The sequence below is a fragment of the Osmerus eperlanus genome, chromosome 5 (assembly GCF_963692335.1).
Source record: "Osmerus eperlanus chromosome 5, fOsmEpe2.1, whole genome shotgun sequence".
Taxonomy (NCBI): domain Eukaryota; kingdom Metazoa; phylum Chordata; class Actinopteri; order Osmeriformes; family Osmeridae; genus Osmerus; species Osmerus eperlanus.
The window spans coordinates 13,839,550-13,866,339 of NC_085022.1; the positions used below are offsets into that span (position 1 = coordinate 13,839,550).

At 39.8% G+C, this 26,790-nt stretch overlaps 1 protein-coding gene across 5 annotated transcripts in view; it reads right to left on the reverse strand.

Moving 5' to 3' along the window:
* The window catches only part of mgat4c (mgat4 family member C), a 64,262-nt gene extending 38,615 nt beyond the window's left edge, over window positions 1–25,647 (reverse strand). For 3 of the 5 annotated variants that reach the window (XM_062461777.1, XM_062461776.1, XM_062461772.1), the window contains exon 1: window positions 25,306–25,645. The gene's annotated coding sequence lies outside the window, so the exon portion shown is untranslated. Of the gene's footprint in view, window positions 1–14,920; window positions 15,033–25,305 lie in introns of those variants that run through there. The other 2 variants (XM_062461773.1, XM_062461775.1) reach the window with 2 other exon arrangements.
* Between the last annotated feature and the right edge of the window lie 1,143 nt (window positions 25,648–26,790).

Below are 26,790 nucleotides of genomic sequence, written 5' to 3' on the forward strand. Positions count from 1 at the left end.
TTTATATTATGTATTCATTTATTCATTAATCTTTGTTTGTATAACATGTCATGTTTGTTATGATTTAGTATTCATTCATTGCCTCTTGTATGAAATGCGCTATATAAATAAAGTTTGATTTGATCTGTAATTTTCTTCTGTTATACTGTATTAAAGGCCATTTAGAGTTGTTGCAGAACAAAGGGTTCTAAACGTCAGCAAATCTCAAGACAATTACATCATCTTGTTCAAGTAATGGCATCATGCTACTCTCCATGTCCTTGAGAATCAAAGTCACCCATTCTATATGTCATCGAGGCACACTATGCCACACACCTAGCCACCATCTTGATCCAATACCGTCTCCCTGTACTTCATGATAAACTTGGCTGCAGTCTCTGCCTATCACCGGGAACTGGGGCTGCCTCTGCTATCTCTCTCCATCACTTCCGCAGAAGCGCTATACCTATTCGCGGGACTTTGATATAATCTTTAATCCACAACTCCGCACCTCACCTCAAAATCTTTCACCCAGAGTGTCAGCCCAGAAATGAAAAGAGCTGATAACTTTGCAGCGCTATCGCTCAGTGCCAAAGCGATATACTTCCCCTTGCAACACAGCATCTTCAAATACACAAGCATGCAAAACACACACAAAGTGTATTATAGGTAAGTAAATACAATACATATATATTATATACAGTATTTCCAGGAGAGAGAAATGTTCTCCTTTATCAAATATTCACTTTTGAAACTCTTTAGAACTACTAGAAAATGACACCTCAAAAGTGCAGGGATCCCTGACACACGTCAATTTCAGGCACGTGCTACCTTAAATGCAAATGCTTAATCGCAGCCTGGTGGACAAGACATACCTTCAGTGCTGCCAAAATGTGTGTTGACTAGTTCCAGACACTGTACCACCGGTAATGCTGGCCCTGATGTAGATCGGATTTTACTCCAGAGTGCATTTTGGTAGCTAACAGCAGCAGAGAGAGGAAGGGAGAAGGAGAGAAAGAGCGAGAGAGGGAGAAGGAGAGAGTTCCCTGGGCGCATAAAGAATGAATTTTCTCTTTAGAAATCAATAATGTCTCACTGCTGTGAGGATCGCCAGCGTCGCCATCACCTTCAATTTATTCATTCATTCGTCCCAATGAACACACTGCGGTGATCTACTTTCTCTCCCTCTCTCCCTCTTTCTCAGTCTCTTATTCTCCCAGCCCGTCTCTAGGGATTTTCTTTTTGCTTGTTAAGACCTCCCCCCCAGTTCGCAACAGTGATGTTTGCATTTGAGCAAGCAGACAGAGGATGCCTCTGAAAGCCTGTTGTCTACAAGTTAGGATGCCAATATTGTGGATGTGCATGTTTCTACACTTCATTTGTGTTCATAGTAAAGTAAAGTTTTCAGGGTTTATGTGTAAACAGTATCTTTATTTTAATAGTGAACTTATGAAAACATATATTGGAATTAATTTAAAAACTTTAACAGAAATATATCAAATGTTCAAAGGTAGTATGATTACATGTAATGTAACTACATTTACATGACAGAGCTCATGTCTGGAATTTGGCTACAGTACATACTTCTTGCCTTCTTGAAATCTGCAACCCATCACCATCTTACAACTGCCTCATTAGCTGTCACTCTTCCAAGCTGATGCAATTGGAGTTATACTTTGGACCAGACTCTGCCTTTAAGTACTCTGGGATTGAATGGAATCCTTAGATGACTGAATGATATCAAGTCAACAAAGGTCAGATGAAGTAAACATGCAAACTTGACAACTTTTTTGGACGTTTTTGTGTGCTGACAGGTAAGAAAAACATGGATTGTAAAGATGGATTGAATCCTTTTTGAATACTGACCGTCAGGTTGAAAACCAATTTTCTCGCAACTGTAAGCATACCACTGAACTGGGATGTCATTCTCGTGACCCCCTCCCTTGGAGTTGTTGTACCAGAGGCCCTCTAGAACTCAGCTGTGTTCAATCCACTGTGCACAGACATTTAGTGCCAACTAAACAAGTCTTTGTTTCGTTCCTCTAATCATTATCATTAGATGCAGACCGGGGAGCATCGACGCTCGTTCTGCCATTAACAGCTGCCACCATTTCCCATTCGGGGTCCATAGAGACAGGAGGATGACATGGAGCATCCACACACACTATTCCCTGTACCCTGCTGAGGTTAAGCAATCGGAAGAATTCGCAAAACGTGTAAAAAAAAAATTTGGTTGTAGGATGACAACTTGGTTACATTATCTGCCTAGCCAAGCCTTTGAAGCCATTACAGAGTGCATGATAGTAAACCATCTGGGTTCTTTGTAGTCATTTTGAAAGCTGAGATAAAGGCTTGATCTCTGCCTCAGTCAGAAGATGACATGAATATGATTTTGTTCGGGGTCACATCGATTTGTTCTGGGCAACATCCATAACACAGGACGTAAGTCCAAAGTGAATTTGAATAACCACGGATGTGCAGTGCACCTTGCTATGTCTGTTAGTACAGTAAATGACCGTGTGGGTGTACACACACTTAAGTGAATATGAAACGGTATGCTTCAGCCTGAATGTGTGCATTGGAAACACTTCTGCTGAGCGTAACAATAAAGCTCGAGTTCAATGTGAAGCACTCACTCAGCAACTTTAGTGCTGGCGCCGCTAACAAAGGGGTCAGAGCCTACAGTAATGTCTGTTCTCTGCATCAATATACAAAGCTTCTCCAGGGGCAATACGAAGCTGTCGAAAGTTATTAAAGGGGTCTGTTTGCCACCCGCCAAGAACATGCACTCTGCACATTAAAAACCTTCAACCCCGCCCCCTCAAAACAGTGATGTTGAAAAGTGAAGCTTAACTGCTTAATTTTGTATTCTCTCTCAAAATCACCGAAGTCAGCTCTAGTTTATTACAGCTAATGCACCATCTGTTTCTCAGGGTGAGTCCTCATTAAATATGGAAGCGATAAATAATATGTCTGACATTTTTAAAGCTGGACCCGGAGCTGGCCGGAAGCAGCCTTCTTTTAAAACATAGTGTCTGAGGTCCCAGGAAATAGTATGAAATCATGTTCATATGAAATTAACATTTTTGAATTTTCGATACACATCAAGCTACCGAAACAACTTTTTAACAGGCTTCTTTTAGTCCACATACCATAGATGTCCAGAGAAACCTCTAGGCTATACTAAAAAAGGTTGACTGCGTTTTGTCAAATCATAAAACAGTCTACATCTTATCCAGGATCTATTGAAGGTCACTATATGTTGGCGCCTGCCAGCAAAGAGACTGATAAATACACTTGCCACTTTTATAGGTTAACCAATAACGCACAGTAATCTCTTTTGTTTATCTCTTCCCCAGACAATTAAATTCTCCATTACTGGCGTGTGCATTACAAGGACATACTCGTGGCTTTGTGGGGGAGTGTGCGTGCGATAGCAAAATGAAATCGTCTCCCATGATGCCACTTCATTCACAAACGCCACTCAGAAATATGACACCACCAAATGCTTTACGTAAATGTGTGCTTAAAGCATGATGCTCCACATTTGTGACATGCTAAATGTTTGGATTTTTCTTACAATTATAGTTTCAAAGCTACAGTAAATAAGTTTGAATATGCTCCAAGCAATACAGCATAGGTCCCATTTACTGTATGTAAAACCTTAAAACATAGGCTAAAGTTTGGCTGTGATGATGAAATATAACAGAATATTTGGAATCAGTGAAGCCAACCCAAGGTAAATTATCTAGAAAAATCTTATCTATATCTTATATATCTTGCTCTGCAGAGACAACAGTTTCCACTATGAAGTACCCTCGAGCACCAACTGCTGTGCTGGGCTCTGAGGTGTTTTTTTCCCACCCCAGCCCCACTGGATAACTGGGAGAGCTCTTTATAAAGCAGTACGTGCTCAGCAGTCTTCTAGGGAAACAACACTACAGGCTAAAATCCAAGAGGCATACTGTAACAAGGCTTTACAGAAAGCTCAAGTCTCACCGGCTGCTGGAATCAGCTTCTGGCACCACTAGACAAGGCAGACAACGGGTTTTACAAGGGGATTCACTGCCCATAGGCTGTCACTATCTCCCTCTCTATTTCTTCCTATTCTTCCTGCTTTCATTTCCCAGTGTTATCAATACACTTTGTAACTGCAGGCTCATATGATATAAAGCTGTGGGTGGGAGGGTGACAATTCTGAGGGCCAAGCGGTGTTACTTATTTTGTGGTTGCCCAGTTTCAGTTGCTTTCTCCACCTGTGTTATTTTCTAAAGGCTGTGGAGATGTAAATTCCTTTCACTTTCAAACTACTGAGGCTAAGATAAGGTTTTCTTCTCAGAAGGCTCATCTGTACTATAGCAATTTATATAGAGCCGACAATTGTTAGGTGCCATCTAGTGCATAACCCTGTCCTTTAAAGAGCCTGGGACTGCCCCGACCAACCCTAATTACAGCATTGGTTTCTATCCTTGACTATCTATTTGGAAGCGGCCACTGTTTTGGCAAACCCTACTCATCTGATCTGATCCCTATGGAACACAATTTATTACTTGGCTGCTCAAAAAAGTATATATAAATAAGGTATGTAATCCCTTCAATACATTTAGTTCCAACGTCTTATCCAAGGCCTGGCAAGTGACATAAGCAATACCTCAGAGTTAAGCTAGGTACTTTGACATGGTATGCACACATATGGTGTTTGGATAACATACCTTTGATTCGGACAAAAGGCATCCAGACCAATAAATTGCTTTGACTGAATAGAAATGTGCACTTCAGCGTAGCACATTAAATATAACTAATATCCAAAATATGGCTCTGTGGGCACTGGGAAGAGGCCCCGGGGAAGACCCAGGACACGCAGGAGGGACTATGTCTCTCGGCTGGCCTGGGAACGCCTCGGGGTCCCCGAAGAAGAGCTGGTGGAAGTGGCCGGGGAGAGGGAAGTCTGGGCCTCCCTGCTTAGGTTTCTGCCCCCGCGACCCGACCCCCGGAAAAGCGGCAGATGATGGATGGATAGCTCTGTGGGCAATCCTTTATGCGGGGGGGGGGGGGGGGGGGTTCCTGTTCACTCAACTCAAAAAGTGTGATCCTTGTGGCAAAAATACTTTGGCCTATGTCTTCGTATTGCTTGGGTTACAGCTGCCAGTTCACCAGGAGGCATATGCGCATCCTGGTTTACGCCTGCTTTTAACAGTCGGAGAATTTTCGCCGCAAAATAGAGGTGTGCTTTCACAGGCGTTTTTTGTACATATCGAGGAATACTTTACGCATCCCCTCCCATCTCTTTATGGGAAACTCCCACTTTCCCCTTGACCCTCCCGTGAATGCATATGCATGACACAGAAAAGTGCAATTTGCCATTTTGAGTTCCCGCGACAGGCCGTCTGCGCTTTTACCTCAGTGTGGCATGTTTGTACATCCCTCGCCATGCTTTTACGCGCAAATTGCGAAACAAATACGCCTGAAGTGGGCGCAAAAGTGCTAGAAGTACATGAGGCCCTGAGTGCTTTGTCCTTTGTGTATGATGGAAAGGACGTTAGTAGAGTAAATTGGCACCAAGATGCCTGGGGATCCAAGCAGTAAGGGATGCACTCAAGCTAAACCCATTGATCTTCAGATGGAAACCATATACAAGGGAGCTCCAATGTTTACACATATCCACAGTTTTGGTTCTGGCTTTGACAGTCCGGGTTAGGGTTAGATTGGGTTAAATTGGGTTAAATGCCAAGGCCATTTAATCCAGTTTTGACTTCAAACTGTCTTTTTGAATAGAAAGTTTTAAGAAAAATGTATACTGTTGCGCAAACATCATATGCTACCACTAGTTCCATAGCTCGAGCCAACAGAATATCCTACAACAGAATAGAAAACTTGTCTACTGTACTTATCCACAAAGAATTGGAGAGGCGATTTGACTCCAGGCACCCGATCACTGAAACATAAGAGGCATACTTTCCAAACCAACTTTCGAGTACTTTCCAAAGGTTGATTTCCCGTTTTTCATTGCAACGATATTGCGTCTAAAAGCAGTATGTGGAAACACCCCTCTGTGTTTGTTGTGTGTGAATATGGGCTTTGTCTTTGAGTGCTGAGTGTATATACCCTCTTTCCAGGGCTATGCTTTGGTGCACTCCTGCAAAACGTGGAAGAATTCAATTACATGGTGGCTGGAGCCTTGACAAGAGCTCACTCTTGTTTCAATCACCCCACAGCTGGATACTGGGAGGCGGAAAAGTTGCCTCGCTTTGGGAAGCCAAAGTGCAGAGAGCAGTGGCGTGACACCGAAAGGTGGTGGTGGTGGAACAGAAAGACCTGCAAAACCTAAAGTCGAACTGATCATTCCATCACAGATCATCAGCTCAGGTCCCAATGCCACACAGAAGACTGGTTAATGCAGAGAACAGGATCTACAGTAAGAGCAGAGCAGGTTAGAACAGTGCAGACAAGAGCATAGCAGAGCAGAGCTTGCTCGCCTGTGAGAGCTAATGCATCTGGAAGGAAAAAATAAGACAAATGTAATTCTGTAATCAGGGCTTTCAAACAAAGCATGGCATAAGAGGAAAACAATATCGCAATTAAAAGGTGTAGAACAGGCTGGATCTGAAAGTTTAGCTGCATCTTGCACGAGTGAAACCCACAAGAACATATTAAAGCTTTCGCATTTCTATGTATTGTTTAATTGTCACCTTTAGTTATCAGGAAATATCCAACCCACGTCACACTTATCACTTCATGTATAGCACACTAGTATTGCGACAGTGAAAAAAAAGTGACAGCGCCAGGCAGATGGCGTCAGCTGACCATAAGACACTCCCAATAAAACAATCACAATCAGTGATCCTGATTGCCACATTTTTACTGGGTTCATAATGTCACCCGTGACAGGAACTGCAGGTCTCTGGCTGTGGACAGCATTTGCGGCAGTAATAAACCCTGTTATGACTCCACATACAGTAGACAGTTAATGGGGATGGAGGATGGAAGGGGATGCCAGGGATGACAGGAAACGGAGGGGACCTTGTTTGCCTCATATTTTCTTCCTCTCTTCTCAATGGCGTAATATATTTCCTTATTCCCCCCGGGCTAGGCTTGTCTCCAGTGATTGAGTGCTGCCTTGTCCTGCAGGAGGCCAGATCATTTAACAGCCATTCTCCTGCATTCCCTTAGGGAAGTCTCTATTTTATATGTCCCGTCTGCCACATACAATATAAAGGCCTTTCATTTCAAACCGTTATTCAGATTTATGGGTGACCCTACTCAGGAATGTTGTGATGATAACATAAACGTGCCAAGCGAGTCACAGGAAGCAATGACAGGTGGATATATGGGAGAAAAGGAAATCATGATTGCAGTGAAGAGCAAGAGTGATTGGGTATTTTGCAAACCTCACGATTTCACACTGCGTTTAAGCTAACTATAGCGTTTTACTGTTTTAAGAGAAAAGTCAAACTAACTAGGCGTGTCTATTATCAACAATGAGGTTTATCTCAATATTTGCCTTTTGGATCTCAAAAAAAGACACTGTCCCTATTGATGCCTTCACCACCATGCAGAAAATCAGCTAGCCATGCCAGAGTGTGTTTCTCTTAAACAATTCCAATGCGAACTGTGGTATCAGTGTCTTCCTCCTTCCAATATGTGGATATCCAGGCATTCGAGCAGTATTGGTCCTTCCTATCACTTTTCCCCAGCCTTCCCTCCCTTCCAGTTTTCTATCAGCACGTGGCCCTGTCTGCTACATATCAGTCTGGGCACAGGCTAATCTCCATTCCCACACCCTAGACAGGCCCCAGCAATCTAAGGGCAGCATATTACCCCAGACACACTGTAGTTTGGCACAGCAGCCAGTTGCCTGCCGTGCCCGCAAAGAGCACTAACAAAGAGACTCTGCTGGCACCCGGCCTGTTGCCCTCTAACTGTAGCTCCCAGCTTTGTAACTTCCTTACAATCACACAGAGCTTCATGAAACCATTTTACATTTAGTCATTTAGCAGACGCTCTTATCCAGAGCGACTTACAGTATTTTCCATTTTCCAGTGCTGATGATGTTACATGAAATGTATCTGAATGTGCCATGCTTTCTTCAATGTCAAAAGGAGTATTGGCTTGGACACACAAGTTTAGCCCAAGCTGAATATGAACAATAGTCAAAGGAATTAAGTGTTTTCTCCTGATGCACTGCTAAATATAGTGTTCCGTCAGGGCCAATCACTCAGAGATCCAGGTAGAACTCTCAATTTGGACATAACTTTGCTCTAAAAACAGAGACTAGCAAAGCGGAGACTATGAAAGTTTGATGAAGTAGGTCATAAAATATAAAAGCTGTTATAAAGTGGACGTTAATGGCTTGCCCATGGGTGGACCAGGCCAGTAAAAGAGATAAAACGCCCCGCTGAGCACACATTTCTGAAAAAAATCTGACCAAACAGAGAGACACACCTCAGGTCATCGTCAAAATGGTGTACTGTATGATATTTGTGAAATGAATATGAATATAGGCCCACTTTACAACATAAAATTTGAAGATAGCCTAGTTGTATAAATGAGATTCAAAAATGTTGCCAGTAGCCCTAAATGTCCTTTGTAGTGTCAAACCTTAAATATGTCTTATATATGACATTCCAAAATCTAAAATCTATATAAGTACATAAAAAACTATATCTAGATAAGTAATAAGTCATTCATAGCCAATCAAATATGTTTACAATATGTCAAACCTTAAATATGTCTTATATATGACATTCCAAAATCTAAAATCTATATAAGTACATAAAAAACTATATCTAGATAAGTAATAAGTCATTCATAGCCAATCAAATATGTTTACAGTCTGTCAGGTGTAAATACCACAGATATGGCAACACTTTACATTAGGTTAGATTAACTACCATGTACAAATATTGTCGGTACATATGAATTGCTATATAATTAAATTGTATTAAATAGCCGTATAGGTTATTACAAAAGTGTAAAATCAAACTATATTTGGGAGGGGTGTAAGGGGTAAGTGAGTGTTGTAAAGCAGTAGTTGAAGACTGTAGTAGTTGAAGACTCACCAAAACAATTCCAATGTTAGCATCCACTTACTCCTGGAAAGGCTAACCTTTCCCATAGCAATTTCGCTCGCATCAACAACTTGCAACACTAAACCACAGTGCAACTACATAACAGTTCCTATGTAACCCCACTGCCGTTATTACAGGTGTTGCTAGGTAGCTACATGGTTTTGAATGTAACCTTATGGAAAGTGTTGCTATAGATGAAATTAGTGTCTTTGACAACAGAGACAAAAATATTTAGCAGATCAAATAATATTATTAATATTTTAGCTCTGGAGTGGTCTTAGACAGACTTCCACAGTGGTTGGGCAGGTCTAGGTTGAGGCAGATCTGATGCTGCTATTATGCTATGTTGGGTTTTCAGTAGTCCGAGCAGAAAATAGTTTAAAAAAACTTTTGTTTTTGAATGGATTGTTATTCTTATTTTTGCTCTGACGGTAAGTTATAATGTTGAACCATGGCAGATAGGTAAAGTTACCAGTACAATATACCCATGGTAGGGGTATTAACCCATAGGTGGCAAATACACTTAAAGGATAATCCCTGCTTGCCTGTGAGATCTGAAATTAATTACAGATGTTCCTTGAACCACTGAACAAAAAAGCACATTAGGGTCAATGTAGTCCGCCAAGATGTTTCCTCGTGAAATTTGAATAATGTATAAACTACATGTACTACAAAACCCATATCAAGACTCTGGTGCAGCCGGTGGCTCACTGAGAAGAGCACAAGGAGCGGTCTGCACATGCTATGAACTTTGAACAAACGGTACAATGTAGGATCCCGAAAGTTGACGCGTCTATGCCGGTATGCTTGGACTTGTACTGAAGTTGAAAATTTACCTTCTTTTCTTTTTAACCAATAATATTTTTTTCCCTAAAAAGACAGATTGTCAGTCAAAGTATTTTAAGCAAGTTTGCAACCCACACAAAAAATATTGGATGTGCAGTATATTCTGAGAGATGAATAACATATTTGTGTTTCACTTTGACTGTGACAACTCCTAAGAAAAAAAAGACTTGGGAAGGCTGAGGGTGCTAATGAGTCTTATTTTAAGAACACGAGGCAACCATGAATATTTAACAGCTTGTCTCGTTGATGAACCACCAAAAACATAAGTGTGATGAATTTAATGGTCTGTGTGAAAAACTGTCTTAATAGGCATTCGGCTATGAATATGCAAACAGCATTTACATGCACACACATCGACAACACATAGCCTACCCCACCCCCAAAACACACACGCATTATGAATTGGACATTATTTCCTCATCATTACAAATATGGCTATATACATACACTACACAAGGATAGAATCAATGAGGGTGGACATCATAATCCATATCAACATCAAGTTTCTTAAAACAGGTAGAAAGAAAGTACAGTGGGACAATTTACAACAATCTGCTTCCTTTACTTTTCCTTTACTTCCTTTTCATTGGCATCTCATCATTTCCTTACAGGCAGGACACTCCCACATGCTAAACTTATCATTAAATAACAATAAAGACAACTTTCGATGTAGCTGGAGGTCTCCCTGGCAAGACACAAGGCACATCAAGTTACGTGCACTACTACGTTGCTAAGCAACAGTGAGCGCACGGTTTCTTTTCAGGAAAACGACTTCATTGTCTGAAATAAATCAGGTAGTGTACACCCTGAACATTGGACTTGGTTATTTTGTCAAGACGGCTCATCTATTTCATATCTTGTTCATTTAGTTAATGTACATTGAATTAAATTGAAAAAATAACACTTTTATAAGAAACATTTTGCAATTATAAAATTCAACAGAAATGTTCCACCTGTTTGGAAACCTGTTTGGTTTTTTTAATTGGACAATTCAGTTGAACAACAACCATTAAATGAGGTGAAAACGTGTCAATTTGTCATTGCAATTTCTTATAAAATACATAATTGGCTAAATAGAAGAGTGTTTGTTTGAGTGTGAAAATATGCCCCTGGCAGGCAACAAACACGTTGCTGGACATGTTTCTGCTGCCCTTGGTAGGTTTACAGGCCCAACATCTACTGAAGCAAAATAAACTCTGCTGTTATGTTGATTATTGTTGATGAATCACTGCACCCCATAAACACTGTATTTGCGAAGCAATTGTGAGTGTTATGCATGTAAAATGCCCCACAAACCTAAAGAACAAAGAGGCAAAAAGAACTTCCTAGTTTTAGCCTTTTTTTAGTTATCGGCGGATTATTGAAGGATTTGTTTTGTGGAAGTTCATATTTACCATCAAATTAACAAAATGTCAGAACAAGAACCCTCAGAACATTTCTAAAAAGCTACTGCAGACAGAACAATAACCAGGTCCTCCTCTGAGTAAGGCTGGTTGTACCTAATTAAAGGAGACAAGAGAGAAAATCCAGCTCCAACGGGAAATAAAACAGTTTTGCACATATTTGCTTTGTTATTTAGCATGAACAGCTCAAATTAATTACTCTCTCGTTTCCTTCACTCTATTCATTATTCTGGCTGTAAACACATTAGTCAGATGAAGAGTCTCGGTACACCTGGATTCTTTATCTCACAAGCTGTGGACACGGCGGGTTTTGCTTTCTTAAATAGTGCTGGCAGGAATCACAGGTTTCTTCCTCCTGCCTCCTCCTCTTCCTCTACCTGCCTCCCATGAAGTCTTAATGGATGAGATTTGTCAGTGTCAATTTCCCAGCTAATCTCTCTGGTCCACCTCAGGACTCGCCTTTACCACCCATGCATTCTTCCATGGTCCCACTATTCTCCCTCTCCCACTCAGGAGACAATAGGGAGGGAGTGCCACGGATAAAGAAAATAATCTGTAGTGGACAGCATTGAAACAGCCTAACCCCAGGACAGCATAAACATAGATAGTAAAGTCATGTATACCAAGCCCTATCCATGGCTTCAAAGTGATGTGAAGATTAAAGATGAACACAAAACATTTTTGATTTAATCGAAACATCCTCATCCAAAAATGACATGTTGACCAAGAGGCTGACCTCAGTTTGATGCACTACTTTACGTAGAAGGAGAACCATCAAGGATGGCATTTTAAGCAGAGACACTACTCAGGACAATGCAGTAAGACTTCAAGAACCCTTGAAAATGAAGTAGGTTTTTCTAATAAGCATCATGGGAAAAATGTTTCCTGACATAATAACATGTCAATAGTACATGTGATCAATAGCACCTAGTTGGTCCTTTCATAAAAAATTCAAGGTTGTGAGGGAAGCTTTATTCAGCTATTCATGCTACTTAAGGAAAGAGAATGTATGGGAATCAGCACCATACTCTTCTACAGAAGCACAAAAAAGTATGCTGCAAGGAAGTCATAGTGAAAAGAAACAGCAACTGATACAATATTATAAACTTAAAACCAATTCTTAAATGAATCAGTCACATTTACTCTTTTTATACATGTGTACTGTACAGCCACAGAATAAATCATACCCTCTTCTCCTCATTTGCAGAGCAGTTAGTACAATCTTAAAAAGACATCAGGGTTTTGTGATGGGCATTATAAAATAATAATGGTACTTAACAGCCCTGGCCTCAAAACCAAGTCCAAAGCCTTTTCCTGGCGCACTCTGAATGACAAACTCTTCTGAGTCGACCTCTCTAGACCAGACCGCAATATCTACAGCTAATAACATCAGATCCAGGAGAGTTGATTTGGCCATTTGTATTCTTCACCCACCAATAACCAAATCATAACCACTGGGACTTCACAATATGGGTGCTTATCAACCAGTGAACTGAACATAATCCACATATAAACAACCACAGCTGCAGAGTGCTTGGAATTCTGTAACCATATCTCTTTTCATACAGTGTATAAATTAACATTTAACTTAGAAAGGTCATTGAAGCCGTCTCATTCTGTGGAGCATTTGAATTGAAAAAATATATACAAAATAAAAACTATGTGACTGAATTATGAAATGAATCTATGGTTTATACTGTAGCTCAAGTGGAGCAGACAACTAAATGTCGCCAAAAGGACATTTCACATGTAATTATCACATTTACACTGACATGATATATAGCATGCATACTGTCCAGTCTTTATGTATGAGTAAATTATCATCCATGTTATGATAAGTACTACATCAACAAATCCCAACTGTTCTGTGGCAGTTTCATTAAGGCACTTCAGATGTTTAGAGGCATTTCCTTTCCACTGTAGGAATTTGCATGTGATTGATTTCCAGTAACACAGCGATAACTCTAAGCAACATTATTGACACAAATAAAGATACGTCTTTTCTCCTCAGCATCGACGCTTGGCATAGATTATTTGGCTGTGTCTTACCATAAATGTACTGGTAATTTACAGAATGTAATACTACCCACATTCTATTATTCATACATGAGGGTGTACTAAGGTGAGCTGGTAAGTTACAGTCAGTAGGGAATACTATTGACAAACGTGTGTCAATTAACATAAAATAAATACGACAATCATAAGATGTTATTTGCTCTCACTGTAAAGAAGATTCGGTGGATAGACCAGTTTTTCATGAAACCATGTAAAATGTGCCCCTGAAAAACAGAACCAGTTTACAGTGAGCAGAGGAGCACTGACCCAATATGACCCAGTTCTTACTGATTTATAGTTTATAGTCCCACTGCAGACAGGGCTTTGTTCTGGGGGGTCATAAATCTCCTTCAACTCCAAGCAGATCAGCTGACCCTCCACATCTTGGCAGCGACCCCCTTCAATTAGTCCCATCTACAGGCTGTATCAAGAATCCCACCATTCTTGAGGCCAGCATGCAGTGGATCAACTTGAAAATAGCAGGACGTAATGCCAAGAAATCATTACACTGACACAAGCCTTGACAATGCCACCAAGGTTTTAACCTCTGCTCTTTCATACAATGTAAGAATTTATTTAACAATTTTACTAACTTTCTTGGGGGGTATCATAACTTACTGCCTCACATTGTCAAATAAAAAAAGTCTTGAGCTGTTTTAAGTAGCCTTTATTTCTGATAATTCTTGTCAAAACTAGGTTTGGAATGACATGTTACTAGCCTATATTGTGAGGGTATGAGATCTGGGGGTCTTTCAGGTGTGACTGGAAATATGTTTATTATGGAAAACAGCTCATCACTGCAGCTTTGTCTGCAGCAGCATGGGCTGCCTCCATTTCAAATGTGTCCCTTCCGCCAGACCACAGACATTTTGACAGATCCTGGATGCACCAGGCGGGAAGAAACTCACTGCCACGCCAGCATGCAGGGAGAGAGCAGGCGAGAGATAGGAACAGATTCGACATGGATGGGAGACAGTTCCAGCAAGAATGAGAGACATACTGTACAAGATGGCCAGGAGAGTGAGCAGCAGAAAGAAGAAACAGAAATTTAGGAAATGGAGAGGTTTAGAAAGAGACAGAGAAAGGGAGAGAGAGAGAGAGAGAGAGAGAGAGAGAGAGAGAGAGAGAGAGAGAGAGAGAGAGAGAGAGAGAGAGAGAGAGAGAGAAAGAGTGACAGACTAGGGATGCAAAAACAACAACATAAAATGCCATGCTCACAGCAAGTTGGTTGTTCTGGATATGAACAACATTGGACGTACTGTACCAATCCAAGGGACAGGCAGTCCTCCCTGCCTACCACACACATCCCTGTCAGCTCTGTCTCTGTGTGAGAGGGAACCTGCCGACGCTCTGTGCACGCCACTATTCTAAAGGATTTTCATGACTCAAACTGAAACCGATAATTAGCTCTCCAAAAAGTGCCATAAACACTTATCACAATGATATTCGGTTGCCTTGTTGTTTTTTATTTTCCCTCGCTCTCTCTCTCTCTTTAGCGTTCTCGCCATCGCTCACTCCCCCCCCCTCCCCCTCTCATCTCCCGCGCTTGCACAGCGCAACTCTCCTTACCAAAGTGTCACAATCTGTTTCTGTGCAGCCACCTCCTCATTGGCTCTCCATTGTTTCTCCCTCCTCCACTCCAGATTTGCTGTCTTAAAGAAACAACACAACGCTCACTCAAAACCCCATCTGTGAATTAGGAAATGTATCCTGACGAGAAGAGTTTGGAAAAAAGACAGTCCTTATAATTCCGTTGCCACTTCCCTTCAAAAACTGATTGCTAATAACAAATAAAATATGAACTCAATGAATAATTAGTAATATCTATTTAAAAAACAATCAAAAAGCCCTTTTAGAAGTTCTCACATCCTATATATTCCGCCACAGTAACATTTTATTCCATCATCTTCAGTAGGCAGTCCTACAGTATGTTGATTTAGCAATTTATCAGTAAAAGAAAGCAAATGGTAAAAGGAAAGGGTATTTTATATTTTTAAAGCCACAGTGACCGGTCCACCATTCTATCCAACGTTACATAACCAATTAAACTTCATCTTTACGTTCTAAACTTTAATGCTGATTTTAGATTGGTGAATATTAGCCGTCAGTCACTTCTTGTCGCTTCGTTTTCACGTGACAGGGAGCTAACTAGCGCGTAAAATATATCGTAAAATATCTATAACAAATAAAATCTTTTGTTGTGGTGCTTTTTAAAGTTGGGAGCACCAGTGCCACTAAGTACAAAAATTAATTTCAAGCCCTGCAAGGTGTCCTCAACATCATTGGTAGAGAGCTCAGATATCCATCATTCCTCCTGACTGAGTAAAGACAGAACCAAGGGTGGAGGCTGCGGTGGTGAGGGGATGACAATTGGAAAATGATGAGCATTGTAAATGCACTTAGCGCCAATGTCAAAAGAGCTTGAGTTCCAGGTCTAAAATAGACCAACCTGTTAACAATGGTGAATGGGATTGTACAGGATTGCCAACTGACACAAGGGTTTCCCGTCTGAACCAGTTTTGCTCATTTATGGCAGTTTCGGAATCAAGGATTGTCTCATGTACCTCCTCCTTCCTGAACAATCCACCACAATACACTGGAATTATCAAATAAGTTATCTTTAGTTATCTTTATTCAGAGATGGGTTCCAATAAACAATTTTAAATTAGTTCAGGCAATTAACATTTCAATGTAAATCCATTATTGACATATCATATATTTTCTCAACCGGGCTTCACAATTCAGTTTTATGGTTCTATTTTAAAGTAGGCCTATAATCGCCCTCCTTTATTTCTACAAGGCTCTGTGTAGACTTCACATCAATAACCTGACAGCAAGAGTGTTCATAGAAACAACACACAGTTCTGTCAATATCCAATGCAATTTCACTGCTCTTTGTCTCAGAGGAGGAAATAATTGGGTAAAAATAATTGTTTCTCGGAAGGCTACTGGAGCTTCTACTGTAGGGTAGTCAGGCCTGGCAAAAACTACTACTAAAAACTACTATGGCCAAGATCAGTCCATTATCATATATCTTATGTTATGTACAGTTTGATAGTTTGTCTTCTCTCTTTTATAAGATGTTTATCAAATTACTATATATCATCCTTTGCTACTGTAAGGTAAAATGTGAACAAAACCGCTGCCAGCCTTGGATTAAAACTGATCTTCCAAATCATCCATGTAAAGAATGTACTGTACAACCAGTCAATGTGTGTTGACAGTCAAGATTACTATTTCGACCTCTATTAATGTGTCAATGTTATAATTGTTTACAAAGTATGTGTTGACATTATCTACAAATGCCACAGCCAACAGTGTCAAGGCCTAACAAAAAGCTTATCGGGTTATCGCTAAATGTGCACATGACAGCAGTAAAGGTGCTCATCTATTTATCAGCTGTTTCCCAAGAAGAACTTTCCCCCCAAAAATCTACTACTTTCTTTGTTTGAGCACCAGCTTTGTCTACAATGCCTGTCATGAATTGGGGACAATAGGTAATAGGTGCATCATCCAACCTTATTTGAATTTTCCTCCAAAGTCATTTAGTGTTGTTGTCAATTTCAGTTGCATTTTCACTTTGGGAAAGTTCATGTATTAGTGGAAATATGACTGGAAAACACAAATAGTGTCAGATATTAACTGCAATTTTATTTTATTGGTGATGTTGGGAGAGTTTACAAGGGAAAACAAGGTTTTCGTATTGTACCTCAGTGGCCTTTCATTGCAAGCTGTGTCTGCATTAGACAAGGGCCTCATTGTAGCAAGTAAATTCTGAAGCATGTAAGGTCCAGCAGGGGAACAACAATCCCTGTGCCTTCTGGTACACATCTGCCACGTCAACCTTTGTGCTCTACTCTACTTTATGATGCAATAATGGTAACCCTGTAAACAGCTGGTTTTAGAGAGCCAACATGGGCAAAGGATGGATGGTGGATGCTTAGTAAAGTACCCATTCCATCCTTCTTGACTGACAGTTTTTCTTTTGTTCTTTGTTTGATTTTCAGTGATGCATATTTCATTTTTTTGGCTTTGAATCCTTGACACTTCTATGCTGCGACTTTGGAGTGCATTTGGAGTGAGATAATAGGTCTGATCAAAAGACAACGAGCAACTCGTCAAAATTCTCAACAGAGCTTGGTTGCAATCTGTGCAATCCTAACACGTGGACATCCATACATTTGTGCTTTTGTAATGTGCTATTGTCATTTGCACTGGCCATGTGGGAAAAGGGAAGACTCAGTCCTCAGTGTGGTCTGCTGACTTTCATTCTTGTGACCCCCTGGGCAAAGCTACTTTACCATCGCCAGAATCTAAAGATGGAAGCAATTCTATTGAGATCTTTTCCTGCAGCTCTTTCATGTAGATGCCAATATCCTAGTCCCCAGAAAGCTGAGACATAATGCATCCATTACGGAGTGATTTTGAACACATCCAGTTGCAATTCATAAGAGCAGCAATTACAGTGTAATGTATTCCTTTAAAATACTTCTCTCTAGGGATTTTTATGTTTGATATATTTAGATATAGTACCTGACGGACAGAGTGAGATGTGGAGAAATGAACAATCTGGACAAGAATGTACTGTCAACCCCCATGCAGTTAGTGTTACTATTATAGAGATTTGTTTAAAAAGATTTCTTACAGATCGTTGTAATCTTACCTCAGGGTCATTAATTGTGCAGGAAATAAACATGTAAAACATAATAAGAAACGATCAAGGATTAAGGTAACACCTAAAGTGTACTCTGTTGGATTATAAAAAGGACACATACAAAATATTAACTGGGAAGTGAAGAGAGCAAGCCAAACTGGAGGTGAATTATTTCATCATTTTATGTTGAAATGCTTATCCAAACAACGTCAATCGCGGCACTGCACTCCGTGGGGTTATAAAGAGGACACATGCAGAATATGGACTTTGCAGAGTGCCCGGTTCTTGAGCTGATCGTGGACAGAGATGTTCACAAGTCCTTTTTTGGTAGTCCAAGTCAAGTCTCAAGTCTCTGGCCATCTGATATGTCCCTAACACTGTATTGTCAAATCTTATGAATTCAAAGCATGTCCTGTCAGTTGTAGGATAGCTGTATGGGGTCTATTGTAATGCAATCTGAAGAAACACAAATTAAGAACTATGTTTCAATTTCATAACTGTATTTTTCAACATTTTGGTATCTGCACCAAAGAATACATGTTTTGTATGTTCTGTGTTACTAACTGGCTGTAAAGCCCAACCTCATCATGCATTACATTTTTCAGTGTTCAAAGTTTGAGGGAAACATCTGTATTGAAAGTTAATACACCAACCATTTCTGAAATTACTGTGGGCACTGCAGCCAAGGTACAATTATAAAGATACAATTTGCCTGTTCCCAGCATTAGCACAACACTTTGCGATGGTTAGCTTGTTACCTGTGACGATATATGTTAAATTGTCGGAAAAATTTAAGATGTAACTTCATTCTGTATAAAATGATAGTGTGTTCAGCATTTCTTGTGTGTGTGTATCTTGGGGCTAAGGACTAAGAAGAGGGGGGTTTGTTTGTTTATTTAAAGGAGATACTGTTTGACAGAGCTAAAAGGAAGACTGAGGTCTGGTGACCATTAGCTTACCTAGTGGGGTAGGGTTGATGTTGTAAATGTCCATTGCAAGGGACGCACACACGTAAACAAGCACGCACGCACACACGCGCGCCAGGTCTATGCAAGGGAGCCAATGAAAGAAGAGCCATGGAACATATTCTTGCATTGTTTTAACCAATGACTGTCTGGAGCGGGTCTGTTTAAATAGGTAGCTAGCACAACATGCTAGCGGACAAACTGTGTAGCACCATGGCGTGTGATGTTTTGTCTCCTTGCAGCCGCAAGCAATAAAGCTTTCTTAACTTGTTCACCGACTGACAATGTGCAATGCTTGATAGATTAATATTTCTGACATCAATTTAACGTCTCTTTCACTTTAGCAAGTTACTGACCTATCTGGGTGCGTTGAGATGCCTGATGAAGTTCGATGTTGTTGATTCGGCATCATTATAGCTGTTCGGTTACTGCCACTGTTTACGAAGGTAATGAAAGCAAAACTAATGACAAAAGGCACAACTCCGGGAGGACTTGGTGTCGCCATCTTTAATGCATTTTTTTAATATGTGAGTGCGCGCACATATAGGCATAGCGCATGCGTTACGTTGCACATTATGGCAAAGGGCAGGGAACATGTAGCCTGGCTCTGCCCTCCTACGTACTTCCGCTCAATTTTAATTTTGCTTATATACTAGGTCTGGGAATTCGGCATATAAGTCGGTTTTCTCAAATCAACTTTTTGTCGGTCCAATCAGTAAACAGAGGGAGTGGCTGAGAACGATGACGTTGATGTTGTGCGCTAGTTTGAGTTGTAGTTCAGTAATGGCGGCGGAAAAAGATGCAAGCGAAGCTATTCGGTCCATTGTGGCAACGCTGCCGAATATCCAGAAGTTAAAGCCGGAGCAAGAACAATCCTTACAGAGTTTTGTTGGTGGCCATGATGTTGTGGCCCTCCTCCCCACGGGGTTCGGGAAAAGTTTGATTTTCCAGCTAAGGCAGCTAGCTCCGTTACAGTAGTGGTGAAGGAGTTGGCTAAGGCGAACGCCAGCGATTGGTTATGGCAGATCAGAGTGGCTCTGGGCAGATCCAATAGTTTTAAACTTCAACAGAGTACCCGCCTTCAAGGAAGTTAACGCTTGTCAATGGAGCGATCCCAGACCAGAGGGTCTGGTTAGGACCAGGCAAGGGAACATGCAGCTCACCATACAATTCCCCCATACGTTGTTGACGAGTCTTGAAGCTCGAGTCAAGTCTGAAGTCTTTTGGGTCAAGTCGCAAGTCAAGTCTGAAGTCACTGTTTGTGCGACTTAAGTGCAACTCGAGTCCGAGTCTCAGACTCGAGTCCCCATCTCTGTCGTGTTATTATTAGAGAGATTACACAAGCAAAACTTTGTATGGGGAAAGTTGGACTTTCCAGGAATAAGTGGATGTTTGTATTGATCTTGTTTTGGTAACTTAACCTTCAACTGCCTCTTATACTCCTACCCCATGCTGTGATTGAGGCTACGACCCTTTGTAATGACATACTGCTAACACTTACACTACCGTTCAAAAGTTTGGGGTCACCCAGACAATTTCGTGTTTTCCATGAAAACTCACTTTTATTTATCAAATAACTTTCAAAATGAATAGAAAATATAGTCAAGACATTTACAAGGTTAATTATTATTATTAGAAATAATTATTTTTATTTGAAATATAAATTTTGTTCTTCAAACTTTGCTTTCGTCAAATAATGCTCCATTTGCAGCAATTACAACATTGCAGACCTTTGGCATTCTAATTCTAATCCTTCTAATCATCCATTAGTCTTATAAGGCAATTAGCAAACACAATGTAACATTCGAACACATACAGTAATAGTTGCTGGAAATGGGCCTCTATACACCTATGTAGATATTTCATTAAAAACCAGACGTTTCCACCTAGAATAGTCATTTACCACATTAACAATGTACAGTGTATTTCTGATTAATTTAACGTTATCTTCATTGAAAAAAACAGTGCTTTTCTTTGAAAAATAATGACATTTTTAAGTGACCCCAAACTTTTGAACGGTAGTGTATATAATTCAATTAAAAAATATTTGTATGCACATACAATATTTTTTAGTACAGGTATTGCTATGCAGCTGCATTACAGTTAAGGTAGCCTTAATGTTAAGTGTTACCACAATCACTAAAAACTAAAATACTGTATGCACTAGACACCATTCACGTTGTCAAAATGGTTGTCCTTTTAACCCGTTAAGGAGTAGCGTCACACATATGTGATTCTGAACATTCCAACCGACTATTTTCCGATAGACAAAAACTATATGACAAACGCTACAGTATGGCTTCAAAATTTACAATTAGGAGGCTAACAAGTAACACTAGCAGGTAGTAGCATTGCTACGAGTATTATGCTAGGTTGCTAGGTAACGGAAGCTAACTAAAACTAGCTAGCTTCCGTTTTGGAAAAATAACTCACTCCTTTAAAGGTTAAAAACATTGTATGTTGGATGTAATTTTTATTTATCTCGGGGTTTTGGCACAGTAACAAAAATGCATAAAACTGCTAAATAAGTTTAACTATGCCTACCAAGTTACAAAGTTATTGTGCAACAACAAGTCAGCATGCTGTTAAATAAAAAAATCTAGGAGCACACAGCAATGTCAATGTTAACTATCTAGCCATCAACCGCATTACTACCAGAAAAGTGAAAATGAGAAGTAATTTATATGGCAACACTTATAAGCCTAACTGAACTAGAGGAGAGGTGAAGGAACTCTCCATGTTTTTATAGAGCCTGTTCATATTGACTCAAATTCGATCACATTTACGGTTTACCGTTCACCGACGTCTAATTATCACTCCCTATTGGAATGTCTGGGAAATGTCTCTAGTTAATTGCCTGTCAAGGGATATCATGAAACCTGTTTTGATGTCAAACTGTGGAATAAAAACCAGCTTCACAAGCTGATAAACACTTAGAGGTACTTAACCACAAACTGCAATATAGGAAGAAAAATAAAACAGAAGAAATACCTACAATTTATGGAAAAATTACATTAATGTTAGTAATATGTGATGATGTTAATAGTTACCCGATACATCGGTGCATTGCTAGTTATGATACATTGCCAAATAAAAAGGTCATAGTCTTTACAACTTACTTTCCATTCTTTACTTTCCTTTCCTACTACTTATGGTTATAGTTAAAAAATAACCCCCGTGTTTTGAGAAAAATCTCTGAATTATGTAGACATTTCGAAAATAAAGTTTGTTACACATAACATTTTTGCCACCCATCTGGGAAGTCGACATTGGAAACTGTTAGGAAAAGGTAGGCACTTTCAAAAAATACTTGGCAGGTGATTGGATGAACCATCTGTCTATCACTCTCTATTATAGGATAACTTCAACCACACCCGCAGCTACCAATAGTTCCAAACTGGTCCAAACCATTGGGGTTTCAGGCACAAACAAATAACTTAAGATGCCAAGATGGATTCTCACGAGGTCATGATCTCACAAATCCTGCTGTCTCACAAGGTTACTTGCAAAGTGCCTTTCTGTAGATTTACCAATCATATTACTATTCAATTTACTTTATTTTGAATGGTTAATGTAGTGTTTGATCTTGAAATATCAATTCTGGACTGCTTAGTTTATAAAGGAATATTCATAAGAAAAAACTCTACACACAACTTATCACCAGAAAACTGGTGATAAGTTGGGTACGGTTATTGCTGAAACTGGAATAATTATACTGTAAAAATACATACACAGATGATACCTCTTTAGTGTTCGTGTTTGTGTCTTTCTTTATTTTGATGGTATTGTCAGAAACACATATTACACTGGATGGGACCATTAAAATGTACAATGTGTTGTGATCTTTGTCAAATGAGGATTGTGAAGAACGATGCTTGTACAATTAGCAGAGGAATCCACTGTCTGAAATGTATTCAGATGTGTTCTTTTCTTACTGTACATGCTGTGCAGTTAGGTTAATTGCCACTCACATGATGGTGAACTTTGAATATTTTCTGTAAAAGTGAGCACTTGGTTCTGTTTTTTTTTTTTTATCTGTTCTGTCTTAACATTTGAATGCTACTTCCCTTCACCTTCTCTAAGACATTGCTATTGCAGGATGTGTGGAGTACCTTTGCTGGGTTATAAATTAGATGTACAATGAGAGAATCTTAAGGTAGCATTGACAGCTGCTTGTCTGTACTCTTCATGCACTTTAAGACAAGGCTCAATGAAAGTTTGACAACTGACTCCATCCTCTGAAAATCCTCAACAGTACATTCACTTTGCTCCAAAAGTGGGACATCGAGCACTAATATGCAGGAGAACCATGTTTGGAGGAAAAAGTCTGTTCTCTTTGAAGAAAGGACACATTCGAGATTAACCCAAAAAGCTGAATGTTACAAAAATGATTAAAAATTATATTGTATTACTTTTTCATTTTAAGTCAAATCTGTTCAATAGCATAATTCAAAAGTTGATTACAAACTGGATGTACAAAGGGTACGAATAGGCAGATATATATTTTTGCTATGAACCTGTAGTCTTCATGTAATATTAATATTGTACCAGCCAATCATTTTGATGTATCCCTAATCATTACCATGTATGTTTACAGAGTTATCAGAGATGCTATTATACTCTGTCAGGAAATGACTATTTTTATTTATTGTAATATGTTCATGACACCTTCTCACATTTACACCAAATGTATCCTAATAAGGATACTAAGGATTATTTTTTTGAGAAAAGGTCAAAAGTTTCAACTGAAAGCATGTTACTAAGGAAGTTTTAAATGGCTTTGGTACTTGAGATGCCTCATTCCTTCCATAAAAATGTGAAATTCAATCCTTGCATCAGCATGATGCTCACTGAACCAGCTAAGCATCTGACCATGCGCCATCAGAGCACCTCTGATTAACCAGAGATGAGAGCTGGATCCATGCCTGGATGGCTAAGAGTATTGCCACAGCTAATTTTGGCACTTGTGCTCAATTTAATGTAATCATGCTTAACATAGCACAAAGTCCACCCAGTTATTTTCTATAGTAGAGACAGGTTCAGTGGATTTTCACTGTCACAGGCATTCTGATAACACTTCAGGTCGCCACTGTGAGCCAATCTTGCAGCAGTCACATATTTCACCTAGACCTGCTCCATCTCTTGTAATCACAAAACAGCAGGAACTATCAGTTCAACTGGAGGACTTGCGGGGATGAAAAGTGACCAATTTCTAATGGTCAGTCAACAATTAAATGCAATCAAATGTCAATAAATTTTCCATGCTGAATTATGATAAATGTCATGAAATTGGAGTCAAATAGGATTAGATAAATTTTTTGAAATGAATTGAAATTAAATGATTAGCTGAAAGTGGGTAACAAGTCCAGCACTAGGGGCATGAAAAGATAGAACTAAATTTTGAACTAAAACATTGTCAAGTTGGATTACGCTTTGCCTTCTTAACAATTCAAGAGAATCAACTTAATTTGAGATCTGGTCAAAATGTGCATACCCGTCACTATAATTGCAATGACAGTCAATAGTGACGATTATAATTAGATGTGAATATTAGTCTTTTAATAATTGAACACAAAGCAACCCTGTCAAATGTGCACAACTGAATGACTGAATTTTTTTGTGTGTATGATGTATGGTTGTTTTGATAGAATCAATCAATGAAAATAAATTCATTCCATTTAAATCTGATTGTTACAAGTTGAGTTGGATAGGGGGAGTTGCCCCTCTCAGTGACCTGTAATGAGACAGTCAGTCTCCAGTTGACAGAATCCAAAGCTGTTTCAGCTGTAATGAGCTGTAGTTTGGCCATGGGCTTTTTAGATGAGCCATGGAGCTGTCACTCTCACCCCAGGACATGGGATGTTCTAGACTAAAGGATAATCTACTAGAGCGGCTTGGAGGTTACATCTAGACCATAGTTCCTCCATTTCACTTGTGTTTATGTTATACAACACCATTTATTACGTATATCTCAAATGGATATTCCAATAAAAACGCTGTGTATTACGATTGTAATGTGATCCATAACGATAAATGCAATGGGTGCAAATGTTGTAGGTAAAGTTGTAGCGTGTTTTGGATGTGTTGGTGCAGATGCTTGCTTGCTTTCAGCCAACATTTGGACTGCAAAGCCCTCTTTAAAACAAGGAATAGAAATCAAGTTGCATTGGGAACGGGATTCTTCTCTCATCTGCACAAGGCTTGGCCAAGCTAAGCCGACATCACAGTAGTATTTTCAATGCTGTCAAGCATTTTTAAGATGTAACCGAGTAAAAATCAACTTCTCTTGTGTAATGCCTATTATAGTATGCATGACGGTAGGAAACAATACTCACCTCAATCACTCTTTTAATCTTCGTAAAAGCATGCGGATTGCTGATATGATGAACTTCAGTCGCTTTCGTTGCAGTAGCAGATTCTGTTTTTTGAACCCTTTTAGCTGCCGCGAGGTTACGCTGAACAGACAGCGTGTTGAATTGTCTTTGCTTTCCCGTGACTCGTACTCTTATCACAAGATTAACGTTGAAGATTTAACATTATGTTACGCAAAAATATCATGATGTGGGTTTTCAGGGGGATGCGCTATTGTATGGGCTGCTCCTATCTCTCCCCGGCTGTGTGGGAGACTGAGGGCGTCGCGAGGTCTAGAAATACTGTATGATGCTTCCCTACAGTTCGCGCGCGCACTTTCTGAAGTACATGCACCTGTGTAGATCGAAGGACATCCTACATTCTGCAGGAATGTCTAACACAATCATGTTCTGGTGCTATCCCAATGAACACTTAACACATCCCAATTATTTAAAGCCAATTGATAGCATGTGATTTAATTGATGTTCAAGATACGTGAGTGGCCTACTGTAGAACATGCCAGTAAAATGTGAAATGTCAAAATGGAAGTGTTGTAAATATGTAGAAGAGAAGCATTAATACCAGGCGATTGTATTATCTGTTATCAACTTTTACCAAACATACCATGCTGATGTTACATGCAAGATGGTGTATGGATTGTCAGTATGTTTGACCATCGACATTCTTGTGTGTGTGTGTGTGTGTGTGTGTGTGTGTGTGTGTGTGTGTGTGTGTGTGTGTGTGTGTGTGTGTGTGTGTGTGTGTGTGTGTGTGTGTGTGTGTGTGTGTGTGTATAAATACGAATCACAAGCAATAACAAAGCAAATAGCAAAAAGTATACAAAAATAGCATATTAATGAATAACATGGCAAAACAAAAATACAAGAATGCCAACAGTGTTATAGTCTAGATATGAAGTGAAGAGTGTGGGTGAGAGTGTATAGAAAACATAGGTGTGATCATGTCATCAATGGTCAACTGAAATTAAAGTTGTTGGTTGAGAAGCCGGATGGCCTGGGGGAAGAAACTGTCAGAGAGTCTGTTCCGTGTCTGGATGCTCCTTTATCGTCTACCAGACGGCAGCAGTGAGAACAGTTCGTAGGCTGTCTTTAATGTCTGTTTAATACTAATCATGATAAATTGTCCTTTACTGCATTTCATTTGTGTTTCTTATGTTACACCACAGTTCTCTAGATCTAGATGTGGCTGTGTGCCCACTTATTCCCAGGTTTCTTCAAGAGCTCAGGGGTTGGTCAAAGCTTAGTAGCCAATAGGCCAGACTGACAATTAGTGGTGTGTGACACATCTAGTCACATCAGACCTCCAAACGGCCTCTGATGAATCATTGAGGCCCAAAATAGCTACAACAGCTGACATGCAGAGAGTCTGTCTGATTACAGTTCAGGGTTCCACGGACCTCAAACACTGTGCTCTTTTTGTTATTTCCATATACTGCTTGAGCCGCAAGT